Source organism: Rhinoderma darwinii, unplaced genomic scaffold (assembly GCF_050947455.1).
Source record: "Rhinoderma darwinii isolate aRhiDar2 unplaced genomic scaffold, aRhiDar2.hap1 Scaffold_847, whole genome shotgun sequence".
NCBI classification, from domain to species: Eukaryota; Metazoa; Chordata; class Amphibia; order Anura; family Rhinodermatidae; genus Rhinoderma; species Rhinoderma darwinii.
In genome coordinates, this window is record NW_027464416.1 from 32741 (window position 1) to 48056 (window position 15316).

The window sequence follows — 15316 nt, forward strand, 5'->3', positions numbered from 1 at the left end:
CCCTCTGGCGAGGTTTTGGCTGGGACAAGTGGGACAGCTCCTTCCCTTACAACTGGCACGCTCCCTGGTTCTACGGAGATGTTGTCCGGTTTGTGAGGGAGCATCAACTGGAGGGTCTTAAGCCCGACTTGTGGAAACCTAAGACGATCCACAAGCACATCAGAGCAAAGGACTCACTGGAGTTTGTTCCAGGGCTTCATGCCGACACGTTGGAGACTGTTTGGACTAACGTGTCATCTGGCAGGTTGACCAACGGGCACAAGGACATTTCATGGATGGCCATCCAGGGAGGACTGCCTCTTAGGTCATTCATGCATGCCCGCAACCTGTGCAAGACCCGGTACTGCCCCAGGTGCCCTTTCACGGAGGAAACATCTTTGCACATTTTCTGGCAGTGCCCCTTTGCACAGGGTCTGTTGAAAGCCTTGGAACATGAACTCAAGGACTCAGTACCCAGGAACAGACTGTCGTACCGCTCGGTACTTTATGGACTATTTCCTGGGAATACCACGGATGGAGCAATCCAGGAAGCCTGGCGCCTTATGAACTGCTTTAAGGACGCTATATGGTTTGCCAGGAACCGTCTGATTTTGCGGAGAGAGAGTGTGTCCGTCCAGGACTGCCGCAGGCTGATCCACAGCCTGCTCAGAGACTATTCCACCTGGGACAGCCCGGACGTCGATGAGGAAGAGGACTGATACTCCCCTTCCCCCCACTCTCCCTTCTTGTGTGTTGTCTTTCAATAAAGCTTCGGGCCTGTGATTTCCCCCTTCCCTATCCCCTCCTACCCACTCCCCTATCCCATCACTTGTCTGTAATGCTTTGTTGTTTGGCTTTAGTGAATGCAAGAATGTTAGTGTAGCATGTGGTGTAATGTATAGCATAGGCTAGCCTGTACTGTGTATTATACTGTCATGTTATGTTTGACGACTGTTATTATTTATTATTTGCTGCTTCATGGCTTGCGCTGCGTCGCAGTAATGTTTGTATGATGACGATTGATTGTCAATAAAGCAATTTTCAATCAAAAAATCTGTTCTTATCAGTCCTTGTAAGGATAGATAGCTCGGAGAACCACTGGGGGCTATAAACACTAGCTTAGCGATCCAAGAGCGTTCCAGACGAAGCCGGCGACGAACTGCGGAGAAGAACCAGCGAAGACGACGATCCAGAAGGGAGAAGCCGCCATCGAGGAAGAAGCTCCGGGAGATCGCTGCCGGGAAGAAGAAGGAGAACTGCGACAGAGACCTTCGGAGAAGAGCCGCTGCTGAAGGGGATCTTCGAAGAAGCTCGGCCGCAGAAGAAGAAGCTCGACGAGGAACCGCTGCGGAAGAAATTTCGTGGAAGAACCTCGGCCAGCAAGGAGAAGATTTGCATAGCTCCGCCCCCTTCGGGAAAGAGCTATCGAAGATCCTCCCCAAGCGACAGGAACAGCTGGAAGAAGCCATGGCCTCAACCAGCAACCCTGCCACCCAGAAGGAGAAGGCTGATGGACCAGGTGAGCCGGCCCAGGCCAGGACATCTCCTCCTGAAGCCTCCTCAAGCGGACAGGCCACCAGGAAGCCGAACCAGGCTGCTCCAACCCTGGAGCCCTGGATGAAGCAGACGGTGGCCCTGAAGCTGAAGGAGGTGGACGGGAGAGTGCCGGACATGACGGAAGAAGTGTTCTGCCAGAAGATGCTCCTGGACCAGGGCTTCGCTAAGCCGGAGACCATCAGCATCCAGGCCTTCATGACCGGGATGTTCTTCGTGACCTTCGCTTCGATCAACATCTGCAGAAGGTACTGGGAGATGGTGAAAGCGGCGAGGCCTGAATCCCCTTTCTCTCGCTTTGTGGGCAACTGCCCTGTCCAAAGAGAGGAAAGGCGGGTGACGGTCTCAATGCGGAACCCACACACCCCCGGCAAAGACATCACCACGCTCCTGAAGCGGTTCTGCACAGTGGTGAGGGAACCCACCCACATCCTGAACGGACTCGGCTTCTGGACTGGCAAGTGGTCGGTAATCGTCCGACTGAACAAGGATTCCAGCGCGGAAGACGGCCTCCAACACCTGCCCCAGTCATTCTCGCTGGGCAACTCCTACGGCCTCATCTACTACCCGGACATGCCGCAGATCTGCAGGAGATGCAGCAAGAAGGGTCATTCGGTGAAGGACTGCAAGGAGGACGCCTGCAAGAACTGCCGGGTAACAGGACACGAGACCAAAGACTGCCCGAAACGGACAATGTGCAACCTCTGCGGACAAGCAGCCCACTCCTACAAGGACTGCCCGAAGAGGGATCGATCCTGGGCAACTGTAGCGGCGAAAGCTCCGGCCAGAGGGAACCCCGCCCCAGCCAGAGCTCCAGCGGCGCAGAAGACCGGGAATAAGAAGGATGGTAAGAAGACGACAGTCCCTCCCCCCCGTCTCCCGGCCCTCCCTCGCCCTACCCTTCCCACCCTCCCTCGCCCGGCCCTCCCCACCCCCCCGTCCCCAACCCCTGTCACCCCCACTGAGGCTCTCACCTTCTCCTACCCACCCATCTCAGTGGTCCTGTCACCTGCACCTCTCCCAACCCAGCCTCCCTTCTCCCCAGCTCCAGCAGCACTAACATCTTCCCCTCCAGCTGCTGGAGTCCTCTCCCTGGAGGATTTTCCCCCTCTTGTCTCCTCAGGTGCCATCCAGAGGAAGAGAAAGGTGAGGGACAGCCCAGCTGCTGAGTCCTCAAAGCGACAAGTCGTGGAAATCTGCGAAGATTCCCTTGCGCAGCAGGAGGAAATGGAGCAGATGGTGGAGGAACTCGTGTCTGAACCTGAGGTCATCGACTTCACAACAGACATCCAGGTGGCTACAATCCTGGAACAATTTTTGTCAGAGGGCCTGCTGGATCTTTCGGACCCGCCAGGCTCCAGAGAGGAGGATCCGCCCGACCGGACTGGTAACTAAGGTGTATCGTTTGCACTAACCTTCTTTATTCTCCCCCATGGCTGCTAAACTTAACATCTTTAGCCTCAATGTGAGGAGTGTTAGAGATAGGACTAGATGTCAGATGGTGCTAACTTTTCTTTCCAAGCAGTCGAGTGATGTATTTATGCTGCAGGAATGTACTCTCCCCTCTTCCAGGTCATACCATCATCTGGCCAGGCAGTGGACCCATGGCCCGTCCTACTGGTCTGGTGGGGGCGACTGTAAGTCTGCAGGGGTTGCCATCCTGATTAGGGGAAGCGTATTTACTGTTGACTCTGTCCAGGAGCTCGCCTGCGGCCGCTTGTTGGTCGTAGACGGTTCCTGGGCAGGAGAGCCGATTAGGCTCATCAACGTGTACGCTCCCCCTATGAAGGCTGAGCGCCTGGAACTATTCCAGACCCTGCGGACCCAGCTCGCCACCACTAGGGCAGTGGTGATGGCCGGGGACTTCAACTGCCCCATCGAAGAGGATGGACGAAGTTCCGGCACTTCAATCAAACTGGATGTCAGTTCCAAACTGCTTATCGAGATGGTAACCGAAGCATCCTTGCAGGACGTTGTGGGCTCCATGGGGATCGGCTCTGTGAACTATTCATGGAGCCGACCCGATGGCTCACTTCGTTCTCGGATTGACTTTGTGTTCACCTCCCGGGCAGTCAAGCAGCATGGGCACTCCATGGTCCCCTGCTTCTTCTCTGACCACAGGGCCATTCTCTTCCAGGGTGCCATCGGCCACGGTTTTCCTCCCGGCCCTGGCTCCTGGAAGCTGAATTGTGCCCTGCTGGAAAGAGAGGAGGTACTGGCGGAACTTAGAGACGCCTATATTGTTTGGAGGAATGATAAAGTTTTCTTTGACAAAACCTGTGACTGGTGGGAATATGTTAAAGTTGAATTTCGTTGTTTCTTTCAGGCAAAAAGTCGTCAACAGGCGTGTGAGAGGAAGAGAGACTTCAGAGAGATGCAGCGTCAGCTGCGATCCCTGCAAGACCTCCTTCAATGCGGCTGGGACGTCAGGAAGGAGCTGGAGGAAGCCAAAAAGGGCCTGAAAAGGCACTTTGAGGAGGAATCCAAGCGAATTGTCTTTCGTTCCAAGGTGGAGAACCTGGAGAAGGGTGAGAAATGTAACTCGTTCTTTTTCAGGAAACTCCATGCCGGCCACACGCCCCTGAAGGAACTTCGAGATGAGACCGGAAACATGCATTCTGGGAAGAAGGAGGTGATGGGAGTCGTCACAGACTACTACCGAAGCCTCTACTCCCGGAAAACCACTGACCCCGAAGCCGCCGATAAATTCCTGTCAGGTATCACTAATCATCTTGATCCTGCAGGTACGGAGGCTATGGATGTACCCCTGACGGTGGAGGAACTGCTCTCTGCCGCTAAATCCTTCAGACCCGGCAGGACCCCGGGCAGTGATGGTCTCCCAGCAGAGCTCTATGTAGCGCTGGGGGACTTGATCAGTCCGGACCTGCTGGAGCTCTATGAGGAGATGGTGGTGGAGGGTAGAATGCCACCGTCCTTGAGAGAAGGCATGATCACGATCTTGTATAAGCGGAAGGGGGAGAGATGTGACCTGAAAAACTGGCGTCCCATCTCTCTCCTGAACGTGGACTACAAGATCCTCGCCAAAGTATTGGCCAACAGACTGAAGGTTGTCATCGGACAGATCATCGGATCGGACCAAACCTGCGGCATTCCTGGCCGTAGGGTGGCCGACAGTCTTGCCCTGGTGAGGGACACGGTGCATTACATGCAAAGCCGCCGTACACACGCGGCCCTGGTCAGTCTGGATCAGGAGAAGGCTTTTGACCGGGTCTCTCACGAATTCATGGGTAAGGCTCTGCGTAGGCTGCGGCTTGGCAGGTTGTTCTGTTTGTATGTTAACCTGATGTATTGCGACATTTACAGCTCGGTGCTGGTGAACGGCTGGAAGACTGACCCCTTTCCTGTATCGTCGGGGGTTAGACAAGGCTGTCCTCTTTCACCTCTCCTTTTTGTTTGTGTTATAGAGCTCTTCGCAGAGGCTATCCGGCAGAATGGAGAGATCAGAGGGATCACCGCACCAGGTCCAGGACACTTCGAGGTCAAATGCTCGCTGTACATGGACGACGTGACCGTCTTCTGCGCTGACCAGAGTTCGGTGACTGCACTCGTCCAGACCTGTGAGGAGTTCGGACGCGCTTCAGGGGCAAAAGTCAACTGCGGGAAGTCGGAAGCCATGCTCTTCGGAAAGTGGTACCTGCCTTCTCCTGCCTCCTTCCCGTTTACTATCAAGCCGGACTTCATCAAAATTCTGGGAGTCTGGTTCGGTAAGGAAGGTGCAGCCCTAAAGTCGTGGGAAGAACGCTTGGCCAAAGTCAACCAAAGGATCGGACTGTGGAGCCTCAGACAACTCACTATTGAGGGCAAAGCAATGGTCCTGCGTAACGAAGTCTTGCCTGTGCTACAATACACTGCACAGGCATGGCCCCCTCTTGCCACCGTCTCGAGGGCCATTACCAGGACTGTGTTTCGCTTCATCTGGGGCTCGAAAATGGACAGAGTAAAGCGGACTGTTATGTACAAGGAGCCCCGCAAAGGTGGGAAGGGTATACCCGACATTCCCACTCTGCTGCGGATCGCTTTTGTATGTGACTGTGTTCGTAGGACTCTGAGGACAGCAAACGGCTCTGCGGGCAAGGCCATGTCCCGCTACTTCCTCCTTCCCCTCTGGCGAGGTTTTGGCTGGGACAAGTGGGACAGCTCCTTCCCTTACAACTGGCACGCTCCCTGGTTCTACGGAGATGTCGTCCGGTTTGTGAGGGAGCATCAACTGGAGGGTCTTAAGCCCGACTTGTGGAAACCTAAGACGATCCACAAGCACATCAGAGCAAAGGACTCACTGGAGTTTGTTCCAGGGCTTCATGCCGACACGTTGGAGACTGTTTGGACTAACGTGTCATCTGGCAGGTTGACCAACGGGCACAAGGACATTTCATGGATGGCCATCCAGGGAGGACTGCCTCTTAGGTCATTCATGCATGCCCGCAACCTGTGCAAGACCCGGTACTGCCCCAGGTGCCCCTTCACGGAGGAAACATCTTTGCACATTTTCTGGCAGTGCCCCTTTGCACAGGGTCTGTTGAAAGCCTTGGAACACGAACTCAAGGACTCAGTTCCCAGGAACAGACTGTCGTACCGCTCGGTACTTTATGGACTATTTCCTGGGAATACCACGGATGGAGCAATCCAGGAAGCCTGGCGCCTTATGAACTGTTTTAAGGACGCTATATGGTTCGCCAGGAATCGTCTGATTTTGCGGAGAGAGAGTGTGTCCGTCCAGGACTGCCGCAGGCTGATCCACAGCCTGCTCAGAGACTATTCCACCTGGGACAGCCCGGACGTCGATGAGGAAGAGGACTGATACTCCCCTTCCCCCCACTCTCCCTTCTTGTGTGTTGTCTTTCAATAAAGCTTCGGGCCTGTGATTTCCCCCTTCCCTATCCCCTCCTACCCACTCCCCTATCCCATCACTTGTCTGTAATGCTTTGTTGTTTGGCGTTAGTGAATGCAAGAATGTTAGTGTAGCATGTGGTGTAATGTATAGCATAGGCTAGCCTGTACTGTGTATTATACTGTCATGTTATGTTTGACGACTGTTATTATTTATTATTTGCTGCTTCATGGCTTGCGCTGCGTCGCAGTAATGTTTGTATGATGACGATTGATTGTCAATAAAGCAATTTTCAATCAAAAAATCTGTTCTTATCAGTTTAATATCTGATACGTCCCCTATCTGGGGACCATATATTAAATGGATTTTTAGAACAGGGAGATGGAAATAGAGCTTGCTCTGTCCACTCCACGCATTGACCTGGTATTGCAGTATTTCCAGGACCGGTGCACCCTTTCCTTATGTGTTGACTAAAAGCAGATTCCAAAAGTGTTTTTTCTCTTTGCCATTGTTTCTGTCTTTCTGAAGGGATCTCCCCTTTTAATCCCATTATTTCAACACCTGTTGGACAATGCATTTGTACAGTCATGTGTGATAATGAGCTCATTTATTAAATGCAATTAATGAATACATTGCCACCTCTTGTTGTGTGTGTGTGTGTCTTCTGTGTTTCTGTGTTTCCGGCATTTCACATTGGAACAGCTCATTCACCTTCCTTGTCTTCTCTCCGCCCTCCCTCCTAGGTAAGTTAAAGAGCTGCACCTGAGCCAGCCACTGATTGATGCAGCACCACAGTCAAATAGTGGAGTGGAGTGGAGTAGGGGAACAGCAAACAGCCATTAAAGCAGCCAGCCGCCTACCCGCCACAATGGACCTACCTGTGTACACTAGATGGATGTGATGGAATGTACTGTCGTCCCTACATTTCAAGAAGAAGTAAGAATTGCAGTTGCAACAAACCCTTGCTTGCCTACAAAGAGAGCAGCAATTTGGATTTGTTACTATGTTACCTGGAAGAATAACAAACTGTGCAAGGATGGAGGTTGTAGGAGCAAAGAGAAGTTGTCTGTAAAGTTGGTGGATGCCTATTTTCCATTTTGCAGTCCCTTGTCTCCCTCTTGTGGCCTCCTGGAGGCAAATAAATGTGCAAAAAAAAGACAGCCTGGCGGCCGGCTGTTGCAGTGTTGCCCTCTCAGGCAACACTGAGTGACTGACTGAGCCTCACCGTCTTATATAAAGTTCAGACGGAACTTTGCACGTGTCATAGTGGAGCCCTCAGGATTCCAGAGCCAGCTTTCTGACATCATAATGGGGCCTGCCTCAGAGATAAAAGCCTGGGCCCAGGCAGTGTTGTTCAGTGCTGCTCAGCAGGCAGCACAGGACTGGATTAAAGCTGATACAAGGTGTGAAGGAACAAGGGGTGGCTGTGGGCATGCACTTGCTGCCGCTGCCAGTGTTTATCTGCATGGCAGGAGGGCATTTGGGCGTTGCCAGGAAGGCGTTTTTATGTAGATTCCTCCTCTTTCAGCACTGCATTGTGGTGCAAGCAAAAGAAGCAAATCCTGTCTGGCTTCCTCTCCGGCCTTTATTCACCTCCCTCCCGCTTAGTAGCTGTAAATGTGTGTGAGCCTGCAGGGCCCCATGGAATTGCCTAGGAGTAGGCTGAATCAATCGCTGCAAGGGGTGAACAGCAGTATGGGACAGGCTCGGGCAAGGCAAGGGCCGCTCGGGTTATCGCTTCTCGGCCTTTTGGCTTCGATCTGTAGTGGGTTGAAGTCAGAGGGCAAGGTGCACTGGTGGAAACCTACCTGCTCGGCCTTTTCGGTTTTCGGACCGAACTGCTGCTATTGAGGGGTGGCTGAAAGCTGGTGTGCCTTTTTCTTTGGAGGATCTGGAACCTATTCGTGGAGGGATTCTTTCGCTGGACGTGTGGATTTCGTGTTTTCCATTGGAATCAGGAGGCGATCGAGCTCTTTTCAAGGGCTTTTTTTCGTGCTGTGGAGGAAGAAGAAATTCGTTGGAATATGGCTTATGGAAGGAGAACACCAGGAGAATGGCGAGGATTTCAGGATAATCGGCCTGACTTCTTTGATGATAAGTATGGCTTAAAGGATACTATTCGGTTCTTCGTGTCCCCAGAAGTCCGACAAGAAAAAAATCTAAGGTACCTTTATGACAAAATACTAATACCGGTTATGGAATTGGAGAAGAAGAACTTCTTTTGTATACAAACCTTCTTCTCTAGGGGAATTTATGATGTGACTTTGGAAACAAATGCATTATGCGAAAAGGCATACACCCTTTATGAAGCTAATAAGGGGCGAGATGTTTTTAAGGGGATAAAAATTGCCCCATTGTTTCAATTTCAGGCAAAATTGTTAACCATACAAATGTATAGTCCATTTATAACGGACCAAGAGGTGGAATCATACCTCTGGAATTTTTGTGAAAAACTCTCCCTAAAGCAACATGGGATGACGGATTTCGGAGTGTGGAATGGAAAGCGAGTATATTATGCTACGTTTAAAAAAGATCCACAGGAAGAAGGAGGAGTCTGTAGGCCCCCGCCTGTGGTGTTTATAAATCGTAGTAGAGGATATTTATTTTTTTCAGGGATGCCTCCCTATTGCAGAAGTTGCAAGAAATACGGCCACAGTGATGATAACTGTAAACGCTGTATGGACTGCCCGATGAGTATTCATCAAGAGGCAGATTGTCCAAAACGTATGGAAGAAATACCTGAACCACAGCAAGTTGAAGAGGTAATGGAGGAGGTTCAGGAGGAGGTTCAGGAGGAGGTTCAGGAGGAGGAAAGAGAGTCTACGGAGAAAGAGAGGAAGGAGAAGGAGAGAAAGGAGAAGAGACGAGAGGGAAAAGAAAAGAGGCAAGAGAAAAAAGAAATTAGGAAGGAAAAAGAGGAAAAGAAAAAAGTAAAAGAAAAAGTGGAAAAAATACCTGAAGTAGTGGTAACCCAGGGATCTGAAGCTGGGGGATCTGGACAAACAGAAGGTATCACTGTAGTGAGGGAAACCCCTTCAGATAGTCCTGTGGAAGAGGAGGGCCTTACTGAAGAGGTAATGGAAACGACATTAGGTAATTTGAAAAGATGTTTAGATGATGAAGCAGAGGCGAAACGTGGAAATATTAGTGGTGAAAAAAGAAGAGTGATAGAAATTTTGGAAGTCGTGTCACCCTTAAGCTCTGTTAGTTCGGAGGCTTTGAGGATAAACGAGTATCCTTCTACCACTGATGAGGGCGGGGGAGATAGCCCTGGAATTGTCATTAAAAGATGATCAGTATAGCTTCCCTGAATGTTCAGGGGTTAAAAAATTCAAAAAAGAGAGTTGCTTTATATGACTTTTTTAATAATGAAGCTTATGATTTCATTTTTTTACAAGAATGTAATATAGAGAAAAGTATGTGTTATGAGTTCTATAAAAAATATTGGAAAGGAAAAGCCTTTTTTTCAGGAGGTAATGAGCAAAAGAGCGATGGAGTAGGTTTTTTATGTAGTAAGGAGTGGAAAGTGGAGAAAATTCAAGAGATTTATCCGGGGAGGATAATGATGATAGAAGTGAAGAAGACTAATAAAAAAATCAAATGTTTCTGTGTGTATGGATACACAGAGAAGAGTAAGAGAATCCAGCTCTTTGAAATTCTGCAGTTGTTCCTTACAGGTTCGGACCCTATTATAATTGGAGGAGACTTTAACTGCCATCTGGAAAATAAGAAAGATGGTTCAGTATCATGCCTAAAAGGAATTCTCTCATCAAGTAATTTAAAAGATATGTGGGAAATATGTGGCAAAAAGAAAGAAGATGAATTTACATGGAGTAGGAAAAACTCTAGGTCTAGAATAGACTATTTTTTTGTATCAGAGCATTTTAAAGGGTTATCTTTTAAAACTGATTTTAACTGTTTTTCCGATCATAGATTGATCAAATGTACGTTAGAATGTGAGAGAATGGAAAGCAAAAAATCTTCACATTGGAAATTGAATACAAAACTATTAGAAGATGAGAACGTAAAATCGGAATTTGGTTCATTCTATAAAAAGTTGCAGTGTAGGAAAAGCAGTTTTAAGGATGTTTTTGAATGGTGGGAGTTCGCAAAATCTCAGATCAAAACATTTTTCATTCGTATTAGTAAAAGAAAGGCGAGAGAGAGAGTGGAATTATATGAATCTCTAAATACGAAACTCCAGTGTTTTTATGTCTTGAAAAAGAGTGGTGTAATGATGGATGATGAGATTGAAGGCATTAAAAGCCAAATTAATAGAAGTTTGTATGAAAAAGGAAGGGAAATCATATTTAATTCGAGAGTAAAAATTTTGGAATGTGATGAAAAATGCTCAAAGTTCTTCTTTAAAAAAATCATCAATAAGAGAGATTATATTGACAAGTTGGAGGGAGAGGTGGTTTTGGAAGGTAAATTGAAAAAGGCACATGAGTTTTATGATAACTTATTTTCTGAAAAAAAGAGTGATGGTTCTTTAAGGGACCACTTTATCAATCAACTAGATAAAAATTTTAATAAAGAAGAAATAGGTCTTTTATCTGAAGATTTTACTGAAAATGAAATTTATAATACTGTTAATAGCTTTTCAAATGGGAAAACACCTGGTTTGGATGGTTTACCGATAGAGTTCTATAGGGTCTTTTGGAAGTTGGTGGGTGTGGATTTTTGTGATATCATTTTTAGGGTGCTATCCTCTTTTAAAATGCCAATATCATGGTCTGAAGGGTTAATTGTTTTACTTTTTAAGAAAGGGGATAAAGAAATGATAAAGAATTGGAGGCCTATAACGTTACTAAACATGGATTATAAAATTTATGCAAAATTATTTGCTAATCGTTTGAAAAAAGTAATTTCATCGGTAATTGAGGAGGATCAGACATGTGCTGTGCCAGGGAGAAAAATTACAGATTCATTACTCTTGATTAGAGATGTATTATGGGATTTTAAAGATCGTGATCAGGATTTGGCATTGATCTCATTAGATTTCGAAAAAGCATATGATAGAATTTCCCATTTGTTTTTATTTCAGGTTTTAAAAAAGCTTGGTTGTCCTGATATGTTTATTAAGTGTATTAAGAGTTTATATTCTAGTTGTTTCAGTAAAATTTCAGTGAATGGCTTTTTATCGGAAAAGGTTAAAATGAATTGTGGAGTGAAGCAAGGGTGTCCTTTGTCGCCAATACTCTTTATTTGTGCCGTGGAACCACTTTTATGTGCAATAAGAAGGGATAAAGTTATTGATGGTGTTTTTATACCAGGGAATAAAAATGAGCGAGTTAAAATTGTGGCATATATGGATGACATTACGGTTTTAGTTAGAAGTTTGAGAGGGTTTAATAGGGTATTACGAGTAGTTGAATGGTTTAATGGTGCATCTGGTTTTAAAATAAACTGGGAAAAATCAGGGGTTTTATTGATAGGGAATCTTAAGTTGGAAAGGGAATGTAAATTATTAAGTGTAGTAGATATGAAAATTCTAGGTATTCATTTCTCACAAAACTGTGGAAGTATAAAAAATTGGGAATCTCTCTTGGAAAGGGTTAAAAAGAAGGTGGATTTTTGGAAACTAAGGTGCCTATCAATGGAAGGGAAAATCTTAGTGATTAAACAAGTTCTATTGCCTCTGATTTTATATGTATCTGCTGTTTTTATGCCCTCAAACATTATGATGAAAAGAATTATTAAGGTATGTTTTAATTTCTTTTGGGGTTCAAAAATGGAGAGAGTAAGGAGAGTAGAGTTATATAAATCGAAAGGAAATGGTGGTAAGGGTTTCCCTGATCTTAGACAGTTTTTATTTTGTAAGTATTTATCACAGTGTATTAGTATCCTATGTGGACCTGAATCAAAGTTGAGAGCCTTTGTAATATATAATTTTGGTTTTTTCATAAGGAAGTATAAATGGATCAATATAGATCTAAAGAGACCATATAGGTGGTTGCCTCCAGAGTACTATTTAATCTTAGAGAAAATTATAAGAGAGTTCAATCTGGCAGAAGAAGGAAAAGAGGTTCTTATTAATCATAAAAAAATATTAAAAGTCTTAGAGGGTAGAACCATTTGCAGCCCGATTGAACGGTTTACTCCCCAGGTAGTTAAAAACATTTGGAAATGTGTTAACCATCTTTGTTTGTCTAATGATCACAAAGATCTATTATGGTGTATGATAAAGGATTGTTTACCAACAAAGGATTTCCAATATAAAAGACGACTGAATCGGAATAGCCAATGTCCTAGAAGTGGTTGTATTGATGATGAAACCACAATGCATGTTTTCTGGAATTGTGATTTTGCACAAAAAGTGTGGAAAAAGATAAGTAAGTTGGTGAGCATGGTGAGTAAAGTTAACTATTTTAATTTTAACTTGATATTTTATGGAATTGGAATCGGGGAAAATGAGTTTCAAATAGTTTGGCTGATCTTAGCATCAGTTAAAATGGCGCTATGGAGGTCCAGGAATATTTTACTATTTAAAAGGGATGCTTTAACTGTTGATGATTGCATACGTCTAAGCCTAAATTATTTATTTATCTATTTTTGGAAAGAAAAGAAAGAACTAGGAATAGAGAAAGCAGAAGAAAAATGGAAGCAAAAGAAATGGAATTCTGTAATGGGAGTGTAGAATAGATATTTAGGGGGAAATAATGTATAAATATACTTACCTTTTACGATGATGATGTGAGTCTTGAGATCTGTGAAGAGAAAAAGATGGTGATTTTAAGTTTTGAGACTTGTGATCTGAGTAAAAAAAAAAAAAAAAAAAAAAAAAAAAAAAAAAAAACCTGCTCAAGCTGAGGTTAGTAATCATCCCTGCCGGTGGTACGTGGGCCATCGTAGGGGGATGACAGAACGCCGAGGTGAGGGCAGGGAACCACAACGGTCATCGCTCTGGTGTACGCATTTGGTTTAAAGGTACCATTTGTAGGTGACCAGGCGACCGCCGGATCGAGGTCATTAGGCCGGGTAGTTTGGAAGCCCGAGTTGCTATGTGCCCCAGGGCTGGTGACCCTGGGGTGCCCTAACTCACTGGGGGTGGGATCCCACTGAGTGAAGGCACACTTGCACGCACTCTCTTTCACGCTATATGAGCACACACCTTTATTCTTCTGGCTGGGAGATGAGGAATTTTTTTATACCTGGCGGATGTCCAGGCTGTATCACAGCGCACATCCACTTATTTAATTTTGTTTTTCACTGTGTGTTTGTCACGTTTGTCACAAGGATTTTGGGATGCGGTGCCCTTTTGGGACCCTCCTGAGGTCTAGGGGGAAAATGTGTGGCCTTCTGGTTCCTTTTTCCCCTGCAACCCGGCCTCCCTTCTTCGGAGGGGAGGTGCAACTAGGATGCAGGCTCCTAGGTGGACACTGGGGTGGCAGCCCAGGTAGAAGCCTAGGAGTGTGTTTGGGTCTCCCTAAGCTTCGGCGAGGGGGGACCATCGATCCTTGATCCTCTAGGCCTATGGTTTGGAGGGTCAGGGAATGGTTATGCGGGGCCTCTCTCTTTTAAGAGAAGGGCTGCGATAGACCGCATCCTTGTGCACTTTTTGTGTGGCACCTCTGCACTTTTTATGCACTTGGGTGATAGAAAGCACGACTCGGGCTTTTAAATAAAAAAAAAAAAATCTGTTCTTATCAGTTTAATATCTGATACGTCCCCTATCTGGGGACCATATATTAAATGGATTTTTAGAACAGGGAGATGGAAATAGAGCTTGCTCTGTCCACTCCACGCATTGACCTGGTATTGCAGTATTTCCAGGACCGGTGCACCCTTTCCTTATGTGTTGACTAAAAGCAGATTCCAAAAGTGTTTTTTCTCTTTGCCATTGTTTCTGTCTTTCTGAAGGGATCTCCCCTTTTAATCCCATTATTTCAACACCTGTTGGACAATGCATTTGTACAGTCATGTGTGATAATGAGCTCATTTATTAAATGCAATTAATGAATACATTGCCACCTCTTGTTGTGTGTGTGTGTGTCTTCTGTGTTTCTGTGTTTCCGGCATTTCACATTGGAACAGCTCATTCACCTTCCTTGTCTTCTCTCCGCCCTCCCTCCTAGGTAAGTTAAAGAGCTGCACCTGAGCCAGCCACTGATTGATGCAGCACCACAGTCAAATAGTGGAGTGGAGTGGAGTAGGGGAACAGCAAACAGCCATTAAAGCAGCCAGCCGCCTACCCGCCACAATGGACCTACCTGTGTACACTAGATGGATGTGATGGAATGTACTGTCGTCCCTACATTTCAAGAAGAAGTAAGAATTGCAGTTGCAACAAACCCTTGCTTGCCTACAAAGAGAGCAGCAATTTGGATTTGTTACTATGTTACCTGGAAGAATAACAAACTGTGCAAGGATGGAGGTTGTAGGAGCAAAGAGAAGTTGTCTGTAAAGTTGGTGGATGCCTATTTTCCATTTTGCAGTCCCTTGTCTCCCTCTTGTGGCCTCCTGGAGGCAAATAAATGTGCAAAAAAAAGACAGCCTGGCGGCCGGCTGTTGCAGTGTTGCCCTCTCAGGCAACACTGAGTGACTGACTGAGCCTCACCGTCTTATATAAAGTTCAGACGGAACTTTGCACGTGTCATAGTGGAGCCCTCAGGATTCCAGAGCCAGCTTTCTGACATCATAATGGGGCCTGCCTCAGAGATAAAAGCCTGGGCCCAGGCAGTGTTGTTCAGTGCTGCTCAGCAGGCAGCACAGGACTGGATTAAAGCTGATACAAGGTGTGAAGGAACAAGGGGTGGCTGTGGGCATGCACTTGCTGCCGCTGCCAGTGTTTATCTGCATGGCAGGAGGGCATTTGGGCGTTGCCAGGAAGGCGTTTTTATGTAGATTCCTCCTCTTTCAGCACTGCATTGTGGTGCAAGCAAAAGAAGCAAATCCTGTCTGGCTTCCTCTCCGGCCTTTATTCACCTCCCT

The 15316-nt window shown here is 46.6% G+C and overlaps 1 non-coding gene and 1 pseudogene across 1 annotated transcript; both read left to right on the forward strand.

Annotated features, from left to right (window-relative positions):
* The first annotated feature begins 6651 nt into the window (after positions 1-6651).
* On the forward strand, positions 6652-6839 carry LOC142731629 (U2 spliceosomal RNA). The gene has a single exon (XR_012879059.1). It is a non-coding gene; the product is annotated as a U2 spliceosomal RNA (small nuclear RNA).
* A 7156-nt stretch (positions 6840-13995) lies between these two features.
* LOC142731631 (U2 spliceosomal RNA) lies at positions 13996-14174 on the forward strand (annotated as a pseudogene).
* Positions 14175-15316: the final 1142 nt, after the last annotated feature.